Source organism: Molossus molossus, unplaced genomic scaffold, assembly GCF_014108415.1.
Source record: "Molossus molossus isolate mMolMol1 unplaced genomic scaffold, mMolMol1.p scaffold_m16_p_16, whole genome shotgun sequence".
In the NCBI taxonomy this organism is placed as follows: domain Eukaryota; kingdom Metazoa; phylum Chordata; class Mammalia; order Chiroptera; family Molossidae; genus Molossus; species Molossus molossus.
Genome location: NW_023425351.1, coordinates 39,147,051 through 39,171,366, shown reverse-complemented (window position 1 = coordinate 39,171,366; position 24,316 = coordinate 39,147,051).

The following is a 24,316-nucleotide window of genomic DNA, read 5'->3' as shown; positions in this document are numbered from 1 at the left end:
TCTATGGGCTGATGCTCTAACCACTGAACAAGACTGGCCAGGGCTCATGTCACCTTCACTTTTTTATAGTCACACCCACTTCCTGCTCCTACCCTCTTCTGAATCTCTGGCAGCCCCTAATCTGTTCTCCATTTCTATAATTTTGTCATTTTAGAAATGTTATAGAAATAAACTAAAATCACAGTGTGTAAGCTTTAAGAATTGTGTGGGGTATTTTTGTAACTCTGGATTATTTTCTGGAGATTGAGTTGTTGCATTTATCATTTTTTCCTTTTATTGCTGAGTAGTATTCCATGGTATGGCTATACCACAATTTGATAATCATTCACCCATTCAAAGGTATCTGTATTGCTTTAAGATTTTGGCTATTATGAATAAAACTGCTATGAACATTCACATATAGGTTTTAGTATGATTAAAAGTCTTCATTTCTCTGGGATAAATGCCCAAGGGTGCAATTGGCTGGGTCATGTGGTAGCTGCATGTTTATATTTTTAAGAAACTGCCAAATTGTTTTCCAGAATGGTTGTGCTATTTTACATTCCCAATTTATAATTGATCCATTTCTCTGTGTTCTTGTCAGCATTTGATGTCATTATTTTTTACTTTAGCCATATGACAGCTGTGTAGTGACATCGCACTGAGGTTTAATTTGCATTTCCCTGATGGCTAATGATGTTGAGTATCTTTCAATGTACTTCTTTGTCATCTGTATGGCCATGTGCTGTTTAACAACAGGGGTGCATTCTGAGAAATGTGTGTTTAGATAATTTTGTTGTTGTGAGAACATTATAGAGTGAACTTATACAAACCTAGATGGTATAGCCTACTGCTCCTAGGCTACAACCTATACAGGATGTCACTGTACTGAATATTATAGACAATAACACTGTACATGAATGTTAATAGCAGCTTTATTCATAATAGCCAAGTACTTAATAGGCAAGTACACATAGAAAAGTAACAGAAAAAATATGGTACAGAAGATAAAACATGATCACCTGCATAGGTATTTACCATGAACGGAGCTTGGAGGACGGGAAGTTTCTCTGGGAGAGTGAGTGTGAGCGAATGTGAAGGCCTGGGACACTACAGTACACTACCTAGACTTTATAAACATTGTAAACTTCGGCTACACTAAATTTATAAAGCAACATGAGATTAAATCAAGCACACACAAAAAATGACACAGTGTAACACAGTATATTATTTTACAGTACACATTTTTTGTAAGTAGAACGATCACACTAAAATAATGATAAAAGGTATGGTGCAGCAAATGGTACATAAACCAGTAACATAGTCATTTATTATTATTATCAAGTATTATGTACTATGCATAATTGTATGTGGACTACTTTTATTTTATTTTATTTTATTTTATTTTATTTTATTTTATTTTTTATCCTCACCCAAGGATATTTTCCCATTTTTTTGTTCAGGTAGAGTGGGAGGGAGAGAGAGGAATAGAGAGAGAGAGAAACATCGATGTGAAAGGAACACATCGAGTGGCTGCCACCCGCACGACCGACCAGGACCAGGGACAAACTGCAACCGAGGTACATGCCCTTAGCAGGAACCGAACCCGGGTCTCTCAGGACCGCAGGTCGACGCTCTAACCACTGAGCCAAACCGGCCAGGGCATGTGGACTACTTTTATATGATTGGCAACACAGTAGGTTTGTTTACTCCAGCATTGCCACAAATTTATGAGTAATGCATTGCACTCTGATGTTACAATGGCTACAATGTCACTGGGCAATAGAAATTTTTCAGCTCCATGATGATCTTATGGGACCACTGTTATATATGCAGTCTGTCATTGACCAAAATGTTGTTATGCAGCACATGACTGTATATTTTCTTGGTAAATCTCTTTATGTCTTTTGTTTATTTTCCAATTGGATTATTACAGGGAGGTTTGCTTATTTTTTTTACTGTTGAGTTTTGAGATTTGTTTTATATTCAAGATACTAGTTGTCAAAAAATGTATTTTAAAAGTATTTTCAGCCAGTTTTTAGCTTGTTTTTTATTCTCTTAACAGCATCTTTCACACACCATAAGTTTTTAATTTTGATAAAGTTCAAATTATTTAATTTATTCTTTATGAATCATACTTCTGATATCAAGTCTAAGAACTTTATGCCTAGCCCTAGTTCCCAGAGATTTTTCTCCTGTATGAGATTATTATAGATTGCTATTTAACACTTAAGTCTTTTGAGTTAATTTTGTATAAAATGTGAGACCAGGGTGTGGTTAATGTTTTTGGGTCTGGATATCTACTTGCTCTGCCACCATTTGCTTTTTTGCATTTTCATCAAAAATTAGTTGAAATATTTATTTGGATCAATTTCTAGGTTGTCGCTTTTATTCCATTTATTTATGTGTTTATCCCACTACTAATACCACTCAGTCTTTTTTTTTTAACTTATTTTTATTTGCAAAAGTGTTACAGCTGTCCCCCTTTCCCTCCATTGACCTCCTACCTCCACTCCCCCTCCCCATGCCTTCACCACACTATTGTCTGTGTCCATTAATACCAGTCTTGATAACTGTAACTATATAATCAACCTTGAAATTAGGGAAACTGATTCCTTCCATTGTATTCTCATTTCCAAAGAATATAAGCTATTTTAGTCCCTTTGCCTTTCATAAACTTTTAGAATAATCTTTTTTATATCTTCCATAAAGTCATGCTGGGATTTTGAAATGCATTAAAACTATAGGTCATTTTAGGAGAAATTGACATCTTTACTACATTAGGTCATCTAATCCATGAACACACTGTGTCTCCATTTATTTAGATCTTCTTTTTATCTTTTATTAATGTCTTATAATTTTCAGCCTAGACACCCTGTTTATGTTTTGTTAGATTTATACCTAAGTATTTTTTAGCAACTGTAGATGGTATAGTACATTTCATATCAGTGTCTGCATGTTCATTGCTACTTTATTAAAATACAACTGATTTTTGTATGTTAGTTTTATTTCCTATGACCTTACTAAACTTAGTTTTTAAAGGTTTTTGATAGATTCCTTTGGATTTTCTACATAGACAATTCCATCATATGCAAATAGAGACAGTGTTATTTCTTCTTGTTCAATATGTATGCCTTTTAATTTTCTTGACTTGTTACACAAGCCAGACTCCCAGCACTCTGTTGAATAAGAGTGATAAGAGTAGACATCCTTACCTTGTTCATAATCTGAGGAGCAAAGCATTTAGTCTTTCATCATTAAGTATACTGATAGCTGTAGGTTTTTGTACATGCTCTTTATGAAGTTGAGGAAGTTCCCCTCTATTCCTATTTTTCTGAAACTTTTTATCAAGAATCGGTGCTTTTATTTTTTAATATTGTTTGTGCAAAACAAAATTTATCTGCAAGATATGTTCAGCCTTCAGTCCAGCATCTTGACATTCCTACAATAAGTTTGTACAAATCTTGATTTCCCCCAACTATTTTAAAGCAAGAGAAAAGACGAAACAAAAGGAGCTAGTAACTACAGAAGAAGCTAGTAATATTCATTATCCTTCCTAAATCATCATGTGCTTATGTCCTTCATGTTCACTGAAGTTATTTTCTGTGTTCAAACAGCAATACCTCTTCTTCTAATAAAGTCATGCCTTCCCAATCCCAGAAACACCATTCCCCCTCCTGATACCATGGGAAAGAACACAGATTTTTATCTCACTTAATACTTTATGCCCCCTTCCTTGGCATTCTATCATCTAAGGACGTAGACCTTAGCCAAGACTTCAGTAAGGTTCTCAGTTGCCACTCCTCCCAAAAGCTCCAAGTTGAAATGCCTAAATTTAAACTTATAAAAACTTAAATATAAGAAATTTTAACCATGGATGGGCTAAACTGAGAAAGACTAAAATATGATGCAAATGAGAAATGGGAAAGAGAAACATAGAACTACTAAGGATAGAAACTATTGTTTATGGGATAATGGCTCTTTTTCTCAGTATGTTTTAGGAATGAATCATCTTAAAATATAGCCATCTAAAAATACCAAAGAACTAACTCAGAGTTGAAATCCTATGAAAACAGAAAATATATGCTAATTCTTACCTTAGTTCATTAGCATCAGTTTGATGAAATATCCATATTTCAAGCTCAAGTCTCAGTTAAAGTTCTATGCAAACCAACTAAAGAATTGTATAAAACAAGAATGGTTCTCTCAATATCAACATATTTTAGAAAATTTGTCATTGATTTAAAAATTATTTTCTCCAAAGATTTCCCTTCTAGGACATAGATTTGGTCTTTATTTGTGTATATAGGAATCAAGAACAAAGTGAGTAGGTTACCTCACAACATTGAATTTAGCCATCACTTAAGTGAGTCCTGCTATCCAGCCATACAACATTTTAATCTTTCCCATTACAACATGTAATTACAAAGTCTTTCTGAACTGCATTTTGAACTCTGTATTCTGAGGTAAGCAATCTTTGTCAATTTATCCTAACTTCTTTCAAAAACTTCTGTCCTAAGTGGTGCAGAGTGAGTAATTCTTCTGATCTCATAGCGCCATGAGCCTTGGTAATGCCATGTCCATTTCAGTTCGATTAACTCCGAATGAAGGAGCAAGTTCTGCTTTGGATACTTGGCAATGTAACCATAAACAGAAGACTAATCTTTCAATAATACAAGTTTAAGAAAACAAGAGGTGACTGGAACTCTGTTGTAATGAAATTGCCCGTGCATGGCAGTTTCAGGAAGGGTTTTTTTCTTCTGGGAGAGCCAAGAGAGCCACACTGCCTCTACCCAATGAAAGTAATAGAGTGAATGATTTCACTTGTTTCTTCTTTGGACTGAATTAGGTCGTCGCCATCTGTGGAGTGTGCTAAATACCTTAGGGGAAGAAGGCTGTTTTCTCATGTCATTTATGTAATGACTGTGTTGTCACTTGCCACCTTTGAGCAAAATCAATATGTAGCAGAAGTTGGGCCAGGTTTTCCACAGCTGGAGTAAAGTAGGGAATTGGGGCAATTGTTCAGTCAAATTGAGCACGTTTTAAAAAGCAACCCTTTCCTTCAAATTATTCAAATGCTTCGGGGAACATTTTGAATTGCCCTGGCCTAATACTTTTCTTCAGCTATTGACACCTGGCCATCTAGCCTCTTGCTGGAGCCATAATCAAATATAAATGGGTGAGGAGTTTTCAGGGGAACACATTTTCTTCAAATATTGGAAAGATGGTCAGGAATAAGGAGGATTGGACTGTTCTGCATGAAACTGAAAGATAAAACTAACAAGATACTGGGGGAAATCTACCAAGGAGGCAGGTTTAAGCTGCACTGAAGGAGGACCTCAAATTTTCCAATAATAAAATAGGCTTCTTTGGGAGTAGTAAGCTCTCTGTACCTGGAGGTGTTCAAGGAAAGGATTGAATCATTGTTTTTTAAATGATGGGTTACAATTTACTCAAGAGTTCTGAAATCAATTTAGTGAGTTATGGTCAACATTTTAAAAAATTGAATATAATGGAATATCATGGAATGAATGGGATGGAATGGAACAAAAGAGAATAAAAATATAGGGCACTGCAATGGAACTTAGTATTGTTTTGTGAAACTTTAATTACATATATGTGCGCACCTGTGTGTACAGGTGTGTGTGTGTGTGTGTATACAATGTAAACTGTGTTTTGAGTGTGCACTACAGTCTAGAAAGTTGAAAACCACTGGATTAAACATCCAGTTGAAGGGATGTAAGTATTGGCTAGGAGTGACCGAACTACATGACTACGAAGACATAACTCAAAAAGGAAAACACAGTCAGTTAAAAAACTCTCAACCTCCATAAGTGAAAACAAAATTAGTTCTCCAAAAATATGTAAATATTTCTAATTCTGCGCCTGGGAAAAAATTCTATCATATGTTTCCTGATAGAGTAAACACTCACGGTTTCACACCACAGCAAAGGTCAGAAATCAGCCAATGCTGATGCACTTCAGTGCAAGTGTTTCATAGATCTGGTTCATTAAAGGGCAGATACAAACTTGGATGTGCTTATCTGCTATACAGTTACATTCATATCATCAGGGCAAACATGTTAAATGACAAGCATATCATATGAATGGGCAAACAAGAGCTGCCTCTCTGCCTGTCTAGAAAAGTCTAAATGCCAGTTTAGATCTTTGAACATGTATCAAAGTATATTGTTGGTAGTTGTTTGAAGAGGTTTTTTTATTTCTCTTTATCACCATCATATACAAAGTGAGCTCTTCAAGGATATAATAGGAACATGACTAATTTTACTTTCTGAAGCTAGTATGACACGTAGAATGTAGTAGGTGCTCAATAAATCCTTACTGAATAAATGAACGAGCTTATAATAACATCAAAGGGAACCCAACTATCATGGGTGGAAAGATGAAGAGTAACAAAGAGCAAAAGGGAAAAGCATTAAGTTCAGAAAGTTTGGGGTTCAGTAAAGCTAGAGACATAGAAATGAAAGAATTTTGTTTCCAGATCTTCTTCTCTGTGATCTCAGTAGAGACATCAGGAAACATGAGCTCCTAAGAACCACCTCCTAATCTAGATTCTATACCATTCTATGTACTTATAAACATTTTCATGTACTCCAGAAATGTCTGTTGTTCTTCAATAACTAGTATCAGAATAAACTTTCATCTAGAGAATTCAGGGGAGAGTTGGGGAGGAAGAGGTGTGGAGAGAGAAGAAAGAAGAGGAGAGGGACTTGACTGAAGGTCAAAAGCCCACTCAAGATGGTGGCCGGGAGGGCTGAGCTGCTGCAGCAGGAAGAACATTTCTCGTTTTGTAAAACAGCCAGCTTTCTGTGCCTCTTTAAGGCATTAAAATCAAATATGTTCCAATGAGGGAGTGGTGTCTGGTCATTAGAAAAAGGAACCAGAGCCAGACTTTTGACTTTTTCATTCTTGGCTATGCCACACAATCTCACTGTAGCCTTGGCAAATGTTTCCTCTCAACATCTTGAGGCCTCTCTTGACACATCTGTGAAATGTATATGAGTGTCGGAGTGTGTGAAGGGTGGATGACATCAAACTGCAAGCGGGAACCATGGTTCAAGTGGAGAAATGATCAAGGCATTAATGAGCATCATATTCCGATGAAGAGCCCAGGCTCCAACCAGGAAAGGAGTGTTTGAAAATCACAGAAGAGGCCATTAGAATCCAAGTAGTATATACTGGGTTACAAAATTCGAGTGCACTACACATTCTCACAGAAGAGCTTTGGGTACGACACAAAACCATGTTAACATTACAATGCAACACCTACACAGAGCACCTAAAGACACCAGAATTTAAGATCCCTGATGTCACTTGTAGCAGTCATGATTCTGTCTTCTGAAGCCATCTAGAATTTTTTAAAATGCAGAGTTGGAAAAACACTTTGAGGTCATAAAGTCCGGTTCTTCCTCCAAAACAGTAATCCTCCCCCAGAACCTACTTGCAGGTAGGTTCGACTTCTGCATAAACATTCCCAGCGACAGCTTAATGTCTTTCAAGGAAGTTCAATCATTTGTGAATACTCTAGCAATTAGAAAATCATTTCTTATATTGAGTCTTATATGGGTCAATCTTTTCTTTGCGCTATTACAATCATGAAGTGAAAAAAATAAATCGATTGCTCAGTATGAATAAAATGACCAGCTGTTCTAATGTGCCTGGAACTGAGCAGATTCCTGGCACCCAGGACTTTACAGTGCTAAAACCAAGAGCATCCTGGGAAAACCAGGAGTGTCCTGGGGAAACCAGAATGATTCATTGCCTTAATTAAGAACAAAGGAGAAAAAAAGTTACCAGGTGTGAGAGAATTCCATGTATTTACTCTCTTATCAGACAACTACCTTCTTGGGCAATTTGCCCTTTTGGTAAGAATTGTCTCTCAAATCAAAGAGTTGGAGGAAATTACAGGGTTGTCTGTCCATAGGGTAGGCTCTTCCAGGATGGCATTTCTTAAGATAATCATTTCTATTTTGCTTACTTGGGGCATGACTGCTTTAGTGTCTAGAGAAAAATACAAAAATGGATCTCCTGATCTAATCAGTGAGGATCACCATATGCTACAGACAATGGAGCATGCCTCACACAAAACATTTGTAACCTAGATTAACAGTAAAATAGTCAGTCTGGAGACACAAAACCAGAAAAAATAGACACAGGGGCCTTGGTCTGCTTTTGAAATGGTACTCTCAAATCAGCAAATTTCAGCTGAGCAACTTCATCTTCAAAAGTGCTATTATCACCCAACAACAAAGAACAGACGTAGCTCTCATTATAGTTCCAGTACTATCTGACATGGTTCTGGCCCAAGTAGGTTTGTTCAGTGAGGGATTTCTGTAAGGGTCCAAGAGCCCCACAGAGAGATCCTGAGAATGAGGGTCAGGCCGGTGGAGTCCAGCCTGGGAAGCTGGTCATTGAGGGAATGCTGCTGAGCATGAAGAGGTTCTATAAGAATGATGTGACAAGGAATGAGCAACACAATGAAAGAGGAAGAGTCCAGGAAAATAGGGCAGTTTATATATGGGGACCTCTAACTGTGCATGTGCAGAAGTCATAAAACCATATATACAAGCCATTTAGTAATCCATTAAACAGTTATAGAGTTAAGATTCCCAGAGTGAATAATATCTCTTTTCCCTGAGGACAGGAAAGATCACAGTTCCTGATTTCTTGCCTGAAAAAAAAAAAAACAGTCAGGGAGGAAGGTGAGAAGAGAAGAAATCACACACATGGATTCAGGTACAAAGAGACCCTGATTCTTGCTCTAACTGCAGGCAGCTTTAGTCTGCAGAAATCAAGACATCAAGGTACAGCTTCTCCCTTAACTCATTTTCCTACAAGGTAAGAATGAGAAGGCCTCTCGGTATGGATATTTTTATATCTCAAATTTTATCTGCAAATACAAATTGGGCGTACAGCAGCAACTGGCTCCCATGAACTCCATTTGGAATAATGATGAAGTTCAAAAGGTTAATCAAGTTATTAACATTTTAAAAGAAGGGAAATTTTCTTTCCCAGATGGCTTAACAGGTGACTCCTATAAATTACACAGTACATTACAGCGGGCATCCGCTAGCCCAGTTACAGTAGAGTCTGTCAACATTTCCATTATAAAGCCCTATTTTCAGAGTTTATAACTCAGCCATAAAACTCTGCTCCAAGCTGGGCCTTGGCTTTCTAGTTGAATTCTCAGCTCAGCAGCAAACTTTTTTTTTTTTTTCCTTCTCCTTCTCCTCCTTTTCCTTCTCCATCTCTATCCACTCTCATCCTCCTCTTCCCCCTCCTCCTCCTTCTCCTCCTCTTCCTTTTCCCCCTGATGAAAACGTTGGGGTTTTTTGTTTTTAATTTGCTCTAGATTAACTAAGTTAAAGGAGGACATGCACATAGGAAAATCTTTTAGCTGCCTTATATTTAAATACATTGCTTTAATGCTCAGGTTAAGATTTTTTTTCAGAAAATATTAGGAATCAAGATGTTTCTAATCAAGGCCTGTGCTATAACCCTTCAAATTATAATGAAGATGTGTAAGGCACTAGCATTTAAGGGACAGGAGGTGTTCAGGAGAGGTGATTTATGGTAGAAATGTTTCACCTTGTTTCTTGATTTCCAAATGTCTATATTTAATCCCATCCCCTAAAGGTAAAGGCAACGGCATATATCCCATGATTTCATCAACTTGTACATGGGCTTTGGAGAATGCAGCATTAGCACAGCAACTTCCAGATGGCGGGTGTGTGTGTATTTACAGGCCACCAGGGTAGAGAGAGAGACAACACGCAAAATACAAAGTGACAAAGACAGTGCATAAGTGACGAGCGGAGGTCTGCTGTTCCAAGTCTGGTCGGTCACAGCCTAGGGAGTTTTTATGGCCTATTCAAAGCTGTGGTGCAGACTAAACAAAGTTTTCTTTACTTTCACCATGACATCCTCAAAGACCAGGCCAGAGGGTGGGGAAGACTAAAGTGCACAGCCAACTCCGCTTGGGGAGACGGCTGCTTTGCTGTGAACACTCTGCGGCTGACCTTGTAGTTTCACCCCAGGGCCGTTCTGAAACCCTATCTCAGACAGAAAGTTAAGCCACATGGGAATTTCCCTGCAAATGCAGGAGAGGGGAGTTTCAGGAATGGTTTGAAACACTCTCACAGGGGACAAATAAGTCACAGTAGCACTTGAACAATTTTTTTCCCAGGACCCAGGCCAAGGAGAGTGCATCTGAAAACACTGCAGAGAGCGGGTGGTTTTCCTCATCACATCAGTGTTTGTCTTGATGCCACCTGAGTAGCTCCTAAAGTTAGGTATCACCTCCCACATGGAGAGGAGATCGCCCAGGGGCAAAGGACAATAGATCTCCCTCTTTACCCAGGAAGAGGCCCATTGACCTTCTCTTCCATCTAAACAGGAGATTACACTGTTGGATTGTCCAGGGAGCAGCATTTTGGTTTGAGAAATGTTCCAATGGAAGGTACTAGAGTTAACTATTGAGCACACCCCAGGCACATCTGTTAAAGAAGAACCTCATTCATATATCCCGTTACCCTAGCTCACTGCCCACTGCTTTCTCATGTGCTTTTCTTTCTTTCTCTCTCTTTTTTTTTTTTGGTGGGGGGGGTGTTGTTATTGTTGTTAACATACTGCTCGTTAGCAAAGATATTTGGCTTGGAGAAATACTGGGCCCCTTTCTTGCTCATATTTTCCTCCTCTTGAGTACTGTAGTCATGTCAAAATATTTGAATTTGTGATATACATCATCATTATTTCCATAGCAATGGAAAGAGGATTTTCAACTCAATGAACAATAAGAACTGAAAAGAACCTCAGAGAACAGCTGGTCCTGCCTCTGGCACAGACAGGTACTCAGCTAAGCAGAAAAAGGACTGCTTTCAATCAGCATACTCTATTCCTGGGAATAGCATGCTTCTCCTTGCTGTTCTATCACTAGATGGCTGATCACATCATTCCTGTACAAATTAGCCAATAGCTTCAGATGGCAGGGGCTGCACCTTCTCCAGCATTTTACCCTATATCTGAGAATTATGGATACTTCAAAAAGTCTGTTGAATCATATTGACACTGTATGTTGATCCTATAATCAGCTTCAGAGCTAAGATTTGCTCTTGATGTGTCTAAGTGTCTTCTGTTATAATTTAAAGCTATTGAAACTCTGAGGATTTCAAAAATGGCTACGGAGTGAATGGAAGCTACACAAACCATCTCCCACCAAACTGAAATTATAAATAAAATAAAAACAAATTGTCAGGAAAAGGCAACAGAAAAGCAGCTGGAGGAGACCATATAACCAGGAACAGAAACAAAGGACACGGAATTGAGCCTGGTAGGTCTGTGGAGGCACAAGAAGGAGAGCTGGGAGCCCATGGACAGCAGCTGTTTTAGCTGTGAGCAGCTCTCTTGGGGTTAAAATCCCAAGCCAGCTCCACAGCACAGAGGGCCAGGACACAAGACTAAATTAGCTATAGCCACTCACCTTGAGCTCTAACATAGAGAGGGTGAACTAGACTGGAACTCTGTGGAAACACCCGGGATTTGGAGGGTAATCAGAGGTTTTGCGGAGTCATGGCCACACAGGATGGTGGCCATTTTCTTCTTCCCAGAGCTCTGGGGAGAAGCAGCAGACACTCCCTTGGATATTTAACTCCACCCAAATGGGCCAGAAAAATGCAAATTGAGGTTTATTAACAACCAGTATTTGCCCCATCCTTTGGAAATCCTCTTAAGCTGAACACCTGAGGGAGTTTTTCATTCAACTGAAGGCTACAACCCAAGGCTCATCAAGTAACTGAGACTAATAGCCTCCAGGCAAAAAGCTAGAGGATAACTGAACCTTTCCTGGGCTTGCAAATCTACCGAGGGAAGTAAGACTTGACAGTGGTATTGACTGTGGGCCCTCCCACACTCATCCAAATCCAGTAGAGGGAGCCACAAACAGCAGACTGTCAACGCCCACAGGGAAAATTTGGCAGGCTTCAAAACCCACTGAGATAGCCAAAATTGTGAAACAACAAAATAAATCCCAAATGAAAGAACAAGAGAACTGGAGACTGAAGATGATATAAATAAAATGCAGTTAAGCAAGTTATCAGATGTAGAGTTCAGAGCCATGATCTTGAGGAAGCTCAATAGCATGAGTAAGGATACCAACACCATGAGTAAAGATATAGAAACATTGAAAACCAATCAAGTAGAAATGAAGAATGACATAGCAGAAATAAAGAACACGTTGGAAGGAATAACCAGCAGAGTAGAGGAAGCTGAGGACTGGATCAGTGAATTAGAAGACAGGGTAGAAAAAAATCAACCAATCAGAAAAAAAAAAAAAAATTAAAAACAGGAAGACAGCTTAAGAGAACTGTAGGACACTGGAAATATAAAAACAGTCACACCATCAGAGTTCCAGAAGAGAAAGAAAATGAGTAGGGTTAGAGAATATATTTAAAGAAATAGAGACAGAAAACTTTCTTAAATTGGTGAAGGAAGAAGGCATTCAAGTTCAAGAAGCACAGAAAGCCCAAGTAAGGAGAATTCAAACAGGATCACACCAAGACACATAGTAATTAAAATGCCAAAAATTAAAGACAAAGAGAGAATCCTAAAGGCAGCAAGAGATAAACAACAGGTTACCTATAAAGGAAGCCCCTAAGGCTATCATCTGACTTCTCAACAGAAACACTACAGGCCAGAAGAGAATAGCATGAAGTGATTGAGGTCATGAAAAACAAGAATCTGAATCCAAGACTACTCTATCCAGCAAGGCTATCATTCAAAATATAAGGTCAAATAAAAAGCTTCCCAGACAAAGAAAAAGGCTGGGGGAATATATTAGCACCAAACTTGCATTGAAAGAAATATTAAAAGGACTGCTATAATTAGTAGAAATAGGAAGAAAATATATAACCACAATAAACATAAATGGCAATAAATAAGAACATATCAGTAATAACCTTAAATGTAAATGGATTGAATGCCCCAATCAAAAGACACAGAGTAGCTGATTGGATAAGAAGGCATGACTCATCTATATGTTGTTTATAAGAAACCCGCCTCACAACAAAAGAATTACATAGGTTGAAAGTAAAGAAAATAAAAAAAAAAAAGTCTTCCAAGCAAACAGAAAGTAAAAAAACTGGGGTAGCAATACTCATATCTGACAAAATAGATTTCAAAATGAAGGCCATAACTAAAGATAAAGAAGGCCACTACATAATATTGAAAGGATCTATCCAACAGGAAGATATAACCTTGGTAAACATATATGCACCCAACGGAGGAGCATCAAAATATATTAAAAATCTTCTGGAGGACTTCAAAGGAGAAATCAACAGCAATACAATCATAGCAGGGGACTTCAAAATCCCGCTGACATCACTGGATAGATCCTCTAGACAAAAAACTAACATGGAAACAAAGACTCTAAATGAAGCATGAGATCAAATGGATTTAATAGATATCTACATAGAATTAAACCCAAAAACTGCAGAATTTACATTCTTCTCAAGTGCGCATGAAACATTCTTAAAGATAGACTACATGTTAAAACACAAACTAAATCTCTACAAGTTCAAGAAGATTAAAATCTTATCAAGCATCTTCTCAGATCACAATGGCATGAAAATAGAAATCAATTGCAACAAGAACATGCAAAGACATTTGTACACATGGAGGCTAAAAAGCATGTTATTGAACAATGAATGTGTTACCAAGGAGATCAAGGAAGAAATTAAAAACTTACTGAAAACCAATGAAAATGAACACACAACAACACAAAATCTATGAGATGCAGAGAGAGCAGTTCTGAGAGGAAACAAGAAAAATTTCTAATAGACTATCTAACTTCACAACTTAAAGAACTAGAAAGCAAATAAAAAGAAAACCCCAGAGCAAGTAGACGGAAAAAAAATAGTAAAGATCAGAGCAGAAATAAATAACATAGAGACCAAAAAATCAATTCAAAGGATCAATGAAACAAACTGCAGGTTTTTCGAAAAGATAAACAAGACTGATGGACCCCTCGCTAGACTCACCAAGAAACAAAAAGAGAGAACCCAGATACACAAAATCAGAAATGAAAAAGGAGAAGTAACAACTGACACCACAGAAATACAAAGGATCATTAACAAATACTATGAACAATTATATGGCAACAAATTAGACAATCTAAGTAAAATGAACATATTTCTAGAAACACATAGGCTCCCAAAACTGAACCAAGAAGAGATAAAATACCTGAACAGACCAATAAAAACTAAGAAAATTGAAAATGTAATCAAGACTCTCCCAGCAAACAAAATCCCAGGCCAGGACGGCTTCACAGGGGAGTTTTAATGAACATTCAAAGAAGAACTAACACACATTCTCCTCAAACTATTCCAGATTATTCAAGGAGAAAGAAGACTACCAAATTTGTTTTATGAGGCAAGCATAATTCTAATTCCAAAACCAGAAAAAGACACAACAAGGCTAGAAATCTACAGGCCAATATCCCTAATAAACATAGACACCAAAATCCTGAACAAAATACTACCAAATCGGATCCAGCAATACATTTTAAAAAAGCATTCACTATAACCAAGTGGGATTCATCTCAGTGATGCAAGTCTAGTACAATATTCGCAAATCAATAAATGTGATACACCACATAAACAAAATGAAAGATAAAAATCATATGATCATATCAATAGATGCTGAAAAAGCATTCTACAAAATTCAGCACCCATTTCTGATAAAAATGCTCAGCAATCTGGGAATAGAGGGAACATATCTTGACATAATAAAGGCCATATATGAAACACCTACAGCCAACATCATACTCAGTGCCCAAAAACTAAAAGCATTTCCCTTAATAACAGGAACAAGACAAGGATGCCTACTTTCACCACTCTTATTTAACATAGTATTGGAAGACTTAGCCACAACACTCAGACAGGAAGAAAAAATAAAAGAGATCCAAATTGGAAAGGAGGAAGTGAAACTGTCATTATTCACAGGTAACATGATACTATACGTAGAAAACCCCAAAGACTCCAACAAAAATTTACTAGACTTAATAAATGAATTTGGCAAAGTAGCAGGGTACAAAATTAACGTCAAGAAATGGACGGCATTCTTAAACACCAATGATTAACTCACAGAAAGAGAAACTACAAAAGCAATCCCATTTACCATTGCAAAAAAAAAAAAAAATTAAGATACCTAGGAATAAACTTAACCAAAGAAGTAAAAGACTTATTTGCAGAAAACTATGGGTCATTTAAAAAAAAAATAGAGGAAGATATAAAAAAGTGGAAGCACTTACCTTGTTCGTGCATTGGAAGAATTAACATCATTAAAATTTCCATACAACCCAAAGCAATCCATAGATTCAGTGCAATTCCCATCAAAATACCAATGACATACTTCACAGAACTAGAACAAATACTTCAAAAGTTCATATGGAACCAAAAAAGACCCCAAATAGCCACAGCAATCTTGAAAAAGAAGGACAAAATAGGTGGGATCACAATACCAGATATCAGGTTATACTACAAACCTACTATAATCAAAATATCTTTATACTGGCACAGGAACAGGCATAGATCAATGGAATAGAACAGAGAACCCAGAAATTGACCCAAAAAATTATGTTCAATTAATATTCACAGAGGTAGCAAGAGCATACAATGGAGTAAAGACAGCCTCTTTAATAAATGGTGTTGGGAAAATTGGACAACTACATGCAAAAAAAAAATGAAATTAGACTCTCAACTAACACCATACATAAGAATAAACTCAAAATAGATAAAAGACTTAAATGTGACTCAGGAATCCATAAAAACTCTAGAAGAAAATGTAAGCAACAAAATTTCAGACATCATACACAGCTGAATTTTCACTGATACATCACCTAAGGCAACAGAAACAAAGGAGAAAATGAACACATGGGACTACATCAAACTCATAAGCTTCTGCACAGCAAAAGATAAAATCACCAAAATGAAAAGGCAACCCACTCTATGGGAGAGCATTATCACCAATAACACATCAGTTAAGGGGTTAATTTGCAAAGTATATAGAGTGCTCATACAACTCAACAAAAGGAAGACAAAGAACCCAATTTAAAAATGGGCAGAAGAACTAAATAGACACCTCTCCAAACAGGACATACAAGAGACATATGAAGAAATGCTTAACATCACTAATCATCAGAGAGATGTAAATTAAAACAACAATGAGGTATCACCTCACACCTGTCAGAATGGCTGCCATCAACAAATCATCAAACAGGTGCTGATGAGGGTGTGGAGAAAAGGGGACTCTAGTACACTGCTGGTGGGAATACAGACTGGTACAGCCACTATGGAAAACAATATGGTGTTACCTCAAAAAATTAAAAATTGAACTTCCATTTGACCCAGTGATCCCACTTCTAGGAATATACCCTAAGAAGCCTGAAACACCAATCAGAAAGAATATAAATACCTCCATGTTCATAGCAGCACTATTTACAATAGCTAAAATCTGGAAACAGCCCATGTGTCCATCAATAGATGAGTGGAGCCCTGGCCGGTTTGGTTCGGCTGTTAGAGCGTCGGCCTGTGGTCCAGAGAGACCCGGGTTCGGTTCCCGCTAAGGGCACGTACCTGGGTTGCAGTTTGTCCCTGGCCCTGGTTGGGTAGTGCGGGTTGCAGCCACACGATGTGTATCTTTCACATCAATGTTTCTCTACCTCTCTCTCTTCCTCTTTCTCCCTCCCACTCTATCTGGGGAAAAAATGGGTAAATGTTCTCAGGTGAGGATAAAAAAAAAATAGATGAGTGGATAAAAAAGCTGTGGTATATATGTACAATGGAGTACTATGCAACTGTAAGGGGAAAAAATCTCTTATCCTTTGAGACAACACCGAGGGACCTCAAGAGTATTATGCTAATTGAAATAAGCTAATCAGAGGAAGACAAATACCACATGATTTCACTTATTTGTGGAATATAATGAACAAGGTGGGCTGATGAATGAAATAGACCCAGAGACACAGAAAGGAATATGGTTCAGACTGACAAACCTCAGACTAGGGGAACAGGGGATATGGATGAGATGAACCAAAGAACTTCTATGCATGATTGCATAACCAATGGACATACACAACAATGCTAGGAGTGTGGGTGGTGGCGAGATAGGGAGGAAGTGTCCTAGGGGGAAAAAAGAAGATACATCTGTAACATAAATAAATAAAAATTGGAGAAGAAAAATAGAAACTCTGAGTTCTTTATGTGAAAACAGTAAATTGTTCAAAGATAGTCTTAAAATCATTATTCATTCTAATGCCTGAGACAAGTTATTGTTTCACCCTTCATTCTTTTATTTTCCTGCTTGAATCACCATCTTCATCCTTATAACAATTCACTTCCTGCTAGAACTTCCCTGATGTACACCTTTTTTTCTCTTTTAAGTTTTAATTCCAAATGTAACGGAAAGCACTGAGTGAGGATTCTGAAAGTCTCGATTCTAGTCCTGCTATCACTTGCTGAGCGACCCTCACCAAGATGGGCAATTGCTTGAGCCTGTTACCTCATGTGTTAGATCCCTGCCTACTTCACAAGTGGGGAAAATAAATATATGTTAAACCCTTTTGAAATTCTTAGTTGTGTTACCATAGTTGGCTAAATATCAATAAAAAGGAAGTAAAAGAAACTGGACATTGTTGAGCCTAATGGGCTGGAACACTGAGCTTGTTTGCTCCACCAGGAAGCTACAGCTTAACAACCCTCCCTTCTCCCTCATAGGGAGGTTCCTGCCCTCCCGTACAGGATTGTGGGGTGGGCATCAGGGAGAGGTAAACACATGTGCAATAGACATAAAAATGGCACAGGGGAAGTGCTTGACCATAGGGGCCTGGAAAAGGAATCATTAGCTATCAGAAGCCCACGAGAGCTTGGGAAGTTGACCGGTTATTTTGAAAAAACTCCTGGTTATAATCCAAGGTGAACATTGTTCTCTCTTTTTCTTTCTCTTTTCCTCCATGATTCACACTCACCCCATTTGCAGGCATTCTTTCCACCTTGGGAACACACAGCTATGTGAGTCTAGCAGCTACCAGGGCCTGCAGCAGAGAGTAGCCAAAGGAGTAAGACTTAATATGAAACAGAAACTCTGAACACTGGCCTTTGTTCTGGTCTTTATGGAAATAGTTTAACTTTTTCCATGGCAGGATGGACAGAGATGAGACATTGGGAACCCAGGTGGGGCACTCTTCTATTTCCACCTGAATAAATCATCTTGCTACACCAGTGTTCCATGGGTGGGTCCATGGAATTCTATCCTCGAGTTCCCATGGGAGAACCTAATTTCAACCAACAACAGTTGTATACAAGTGGCAATTATGAATGTTACTAAAATTGTTCAGATAAGAGTGTACCTAATGCCAAGAATAGCAGGTTAAACATGAGGATTTATAGCCAAGGAGAAGATTTGGAAAGTTAGTGGATGAAAAATTACTAAGGGATGATATCAAGGATAGGGGAATCCTTGCATAACTGACCTAACAGGATTCTTCTGTTAGGGTGATCTGAGGATGAGTGAGTCTCTCTAAACTGACTTAGCAGGATTCTTGCTAAAACTGGGCTACTAAGGCCCAGCAAAGATTAAAGTAAGATTAAAGATAGGGCTCAAGGTCAAGGTATTATTAGAGAAAGGATTTCAGAGGAGCCTGACCAAAGTTTGGTCAAGGAGAGAGTCTTTGTCACATTATTCAGTAATAATCAGCTTTAACCTGTGGTTCTCCTTGGGTCTTTGTTTTTAATCATATTTGTGCCACTTCTTACCCACCCCCCTTTTTAAAATATATATCTTTGCTTCAATTAATTTGTTCAATTTAGGCAACAGTTTTAATTCCAAATGTAATGGAAAGCACTGAGTGAGGATTCTGAGAGCCAACCATGAATTAAAATTTCAGAATTTAAGTGACATTTTAAGCATTGTAAGTAACATGAATTTTAAAGGAATTTTACTTTCCATCTCTTTGTAAATGGAATATATAAATATGTGGGTTCTAATTTATAGACGGAGAAGTCAACATTTCGAACTTAGCAGAAGCCACCTGGAGTACATTTTTTGTCCTTAAAGGTAATATTTTTCTGTGATTGTTTTCTCTTCACAGCTTCAGCAAAAATGACAATCAAACAGATACAAACTGAAATTTTTATTTGCTGACCCCAATATTTCATTGCAAAATCCCATGGCAACCCTAGTCCTCATTATCTAAATGGAGTCTCTGGGTTTTCCTCTAGAGCTGGGTCCATCAATATACCAGTATGTGTCTAAAAGCCCTGAAATTGGCTATTCACCAGCCTGATAAACGTAGATACATTGACAATCACCTTTTTGGCCAAATGTCCAAACACCTGTTGACACTGCCAATTTCAAACTTTTTAACCTAAGAGCCCTATGAGGCTACGTCCATTCTGTTTCTATGCCTCCTTTTCCACCACCATCAAAGAGGCACATTTTTCTTCTCTTCTCATCCTGTAGGGGTTAGATTATGTGGAATCCATTCTCTCAGTTCTCCTGTTTTACCTTATATATCCCAAATTGTTTTTCAGCCTCCTCTAACCTGTGTCTCTTTTCATTCTTTAGCTTTCTTGACATGTTCCTTCATAAGTGAACCAAGGCTGGCCTCGTTTTTACTTCACATTTGACTCTTCATGAGGATTTTTATGAGATCCTAGATTCTGCATTTTGCTGCAACTTTCTCCTCTCCTTCACAGTAGTTGACTGAAATCAATCAACAACATTGATAATAGCTAAGGCCCTACTGTGGGCTATAGGTTGGATGTAGTTGTTTTTAATTCTGACCATCTGAATTATTTACAAAGGATGGAGCAGGAAGACCACTGGCAGCAAATAAATGGATCAAGGTCACACCTACAGCAGGACAAATTAAGAAACTTGCTTCCTAATTCCAACTTCTGTGTTCTTTCTACTTGCTATTCCATTCTTTTTTCTATGTCTCTATTTCCATTCTTCCCGTGTTTCCCTCTCCTAATTCACTACTAACTTTAAATCAACCATGTAAGTGTTCAATTCATCAACTTCTCTTTTTCTCAACCTTTATCCTACCCCCATTCTTTACTATCATTCTCCCCAGTCTGTTTCTTCATTTTCTCACATATGATTAATATTGTTCCAAGATTTACTCTTCTTGAGGAATAGCTGGAAAAGTAAAATAAAATCTGGGGCAAATAAAAAGCAGATCCAGGTTTTCTGAGGCCTGAAACTTATATATTTCAAGAAATATCTTTAAGAAAAATAATGCAAAATTACTAATATACAATTGAAAGATGGCAGCGGGCAGGACCTGAGGGAGGGTGAGTGTGTGAGAGAGTGTGAGTGGAAAGCATGACTCATCTATATATTGTTTACAAGAGACCCACCTCACAACAAAAGACTCACATAGGTTGAAAGTGAAGGGATGGAAAAAAATCTTCCAAGCAAAAGGAAAGGAGAAAAAAGCTGGGGTAGCAATAGTCATATCTGATAAAATAGATTTCAAAATGAAGGCCATAACTAGAGACAAAGAAGGCCACTACATAATATTGAAAGGATCTATCCAACAAGAAGATATAACCTTCGTAAACATATATGCACCCAATATAGGAGCACCAAAATATATTGAAAATCGTCTGGAAGACTTCAAAGGAGAAATTGATAGCAATACAATCATAGCAAGGGATAGATCCTCTAGACAAAAAATTAGCAAGGAAACAGAGACTCTAAATGAAGCACTAGACCAAATGGATTTAATAGATATCTACAGAGAATTACACCCCAAAACTACAGAATTCACATTCTTCTCAAGTGCACATGGGACATTCTAAGATAGACCACATGTTAGTGCACAAACTAAGTCTCTACAAGTTCAAGAAGATTGAAATCATACCAAGCATCTTCTCAGCTTAATTCGAATTCCAATACCAGAAAAAGACATTACAAAGAAAGAAAACTACAGTCCAATATCCCTGATTAACATAGATACCAAAATACTAGCAAATCGAATCCAGCAATACATCAAAACAATTATTCACCACGACCTAGTGGGATTCATCCCAGGAATGCAAGGCTGGTACAATAGTCGCAAATCAATAAATGTGATACACCACATAAACAAAATGAAAGATAAAATTATATGATTATATCAATAGATGCTGGAAAAGCATTCTACAAAATTCAGCACCCGTTTCTGATAAAAATGCTCAGCAATCTGGGAATAGAGGGATCATATCTTGACATAATAAAGGCCCTATATGAAAGACCTACAGCCAACATCATACTCAATGGGCAAAAACTAAAAGCATTTCCCTTAAGAACAGAAACAAGACAGGGATGCCCACTTTCACCACTCTTATTTAACATAGTACTGGAAGTCTTAGCCACAGCAATCAGACAGGAAGAAAAAATAAAAGAGATCCAAATTGGAAAGGAAGAAGTGAAACTGTCATTATTTGCAGATGACATGATACCATACGTAGAAAACTCCAAAGACTCCATCAAACATTTACTAGATTTAATAAATGAATTTGGCAAAGTAGCAGGATATAAAATTAATGTCAAGAAATAGATGGCATTTTTATACACCAATGATGAACTCACAGGAAGAGAAACTAAAAAAAAAAAAAATCTCATTTACCATCACGGCAAAAAATATTAAGATACCTAGGAATAAACTTAACCAAAGAAATAAAGAACCTTTTCACAGAAAACTACAGGTCGTTGAAAAAAGAAATAGAGAAAGATATAAAAAAAGTGGACATACCTAGTTCATGGATTGGAAGAATTAACATCATTAAAACGTCCATATCACCCAAAGAAATCTATAGATTCAATGCAATCCCCATCAAAATAGCAACTACATGCTTCACAGAACTAGAAGAAATACTTCAAAAGTTCATATGGAACCAAAAAAGACCCTGAATAGCCACAAAAATCTTGAAAAGAAAAAGAACAAAGTTGTAGGGGTTGCATTACCAGATTTCAGGTTATACTACAAAGCTACTGTAATCAAAACAGCATGGTACTGGCACAAGAACAGGCAGATAGATCAATGGAATATAATAGAGAACCCAGAAATGGACCCACGGCAATATGCTCAATTAATATTTGACAAAGGTGGAAATAGCATACAGTGGAGTAAAGACAGCCTCTTTAATGAATGGCGTTGGGAAAATTGGACAACTACATGCAAAAAAAATAAAACTAGACCGTCAACTTACACCATACAAAAGAATAAAATCAAAATAAATAAAAGACTTAAATGGGACTCATGAATCCATAAAAATTCTAGAAGAAAATGTAGGCAACAAAATTTCAAACATCATACGCAGTAGAATTTTCACTGATACATCACCTAAGGCAACAGAAACAAAGGAGAAAATGAACACATGAGACTACATCAAACTCAAAAGCTTCTGCACAGCAAAAGAAACAACCACCAAAATGGAAAGGCAACCCACTCTATGGGAGAGCATAATTGCCAATGATACATTAGATAATGGGTTAATTTGCAAAGTATATAGAGTGCTCATACAGCTCAATAAAAGTAAGACAAAGAACCCAATTATAAAATGGGCAGAGGAACTAAATAGACACCTCTCCAAACAAGACATACAAATGGCTAAGAGACATATGAAGAAATGCTTAACATCTCTTATTATCAGAGAAATGCAAATTAAAACAACAATGAGGTATCACCTCACACCTGTCAGAATGGCTCCCATCAACAAATCATCAAACAATGAGTGTTGGCGAGGTTATGGAGAAAAGAGGACTTTAGTACACTGCTGGTGGGAATGCAGAATGGTGCAGCCACTATGGAAAACACTGTGGTGTTACCTCAAAAAAATTGAAAATTGAACTTCCATTTGACCCAGTGATCTCACTTCTAGGAATATACCCTAAGAAGCCTGAAACACCAATCAGAAAGAACATATGTATCCCCATGTTCATAGCAGCACTATTTACAATAGCTAAGATCTGAAAACAGCCCAAATGTCCATCAGTAGACAAATGGATAAAAAAGCAGTGGTACACATACACAATGGAGTACTATGCAGCTATAAGAAAGAAAGATCTTTTATCCTTTAAGATGACATGGAGAGACCTGGAGAGTATTATTCTAAGCAAAACAAGCCAAGCAGAGAAAGACAAATATCATATGATCTCACTTATTTGTGGAATATAATGAATGTAACAGTCTGAGGAATGGGGTAGTCCCAGAGATGTGGAAGTAGGGTACAGACTGACAATCCCCAGAAGAGGGGGTTGGGGGGAAAGATAAACCACAGAACTGACATGCTTGTATGCATGAACAATGGACATGGACAACAAAGCTGGGGACAGGGCGGGGAGGGTCGGGGAAGGGGTTATCAGTGGGGGAAAAAAGGAGAAACATCTGTAACAAAAATAAATTGATTAATTAAATAAAAATTATTTTTAATTACTAATATAAAATTAGGCATACAAAAAGTATTTATTTAGACTAAGAAAATAAATGAAAACAAACAATTTTTAAAATTTAGTTTTTTTTTCATCACCATTTATCCCCTCTATGCCTTCTACCTCCACCCACCCACCCTTGCCCACAGTTACCACACTGTTGTCCATGTCCATGAATTCTCTCTCCCTTTGTTTTGTTTTGTTTTGTTTTGTTTTTGCTCAATACCTCCACTCCTTACCCACACCCTTCCTGACCAGAGCTCTCTGCCTGTTCTCTATCTCTGAGTCTGTCTCTATTACTTTTGGTAGTTCAGATTATATATTAAATACCATATATAAATGAAATCATATGGTACTTGTTTTTCTCAGAGTGGCTTATTTCACTTAGCATAATGTTCTCCATGTCCATCCATGCTGTTGCAAAGAAAAACTTTTCTTATTGAAATGTTTCTAGCTCATCTTCTTATGGGAGCTCCTTTGTAGGTAACTGACTGCTTTTCTCTTTTGGCTTTTAAGATTCTCTGTCTTTAACTTTTGACATTTTAATTATGATGTGTCTTGGTGTGAGCTCTTTGGGTTCATCCTCTTTGGGAATATGTGCTTCCTGGACTTGTATGTCTATTTTCTTCACCAGGTTATTTCTTCAAATAGTTTCTCATTTTCTTGCTGTTTCTCTTCTCCTTCTGGTACCCCTGTCATGCTAATCGTTGTTATAGTTCATGTTATTCCAAAGGTCCCTTAAACTGTCCTCATTTTTTAGAGTCTTTTTTATTTTTGCTGCTTTGATTGTGTGTTTTGTTCCTACCTTGTCTTCTAAATCACTGATTTATCCTATGCTTCAATG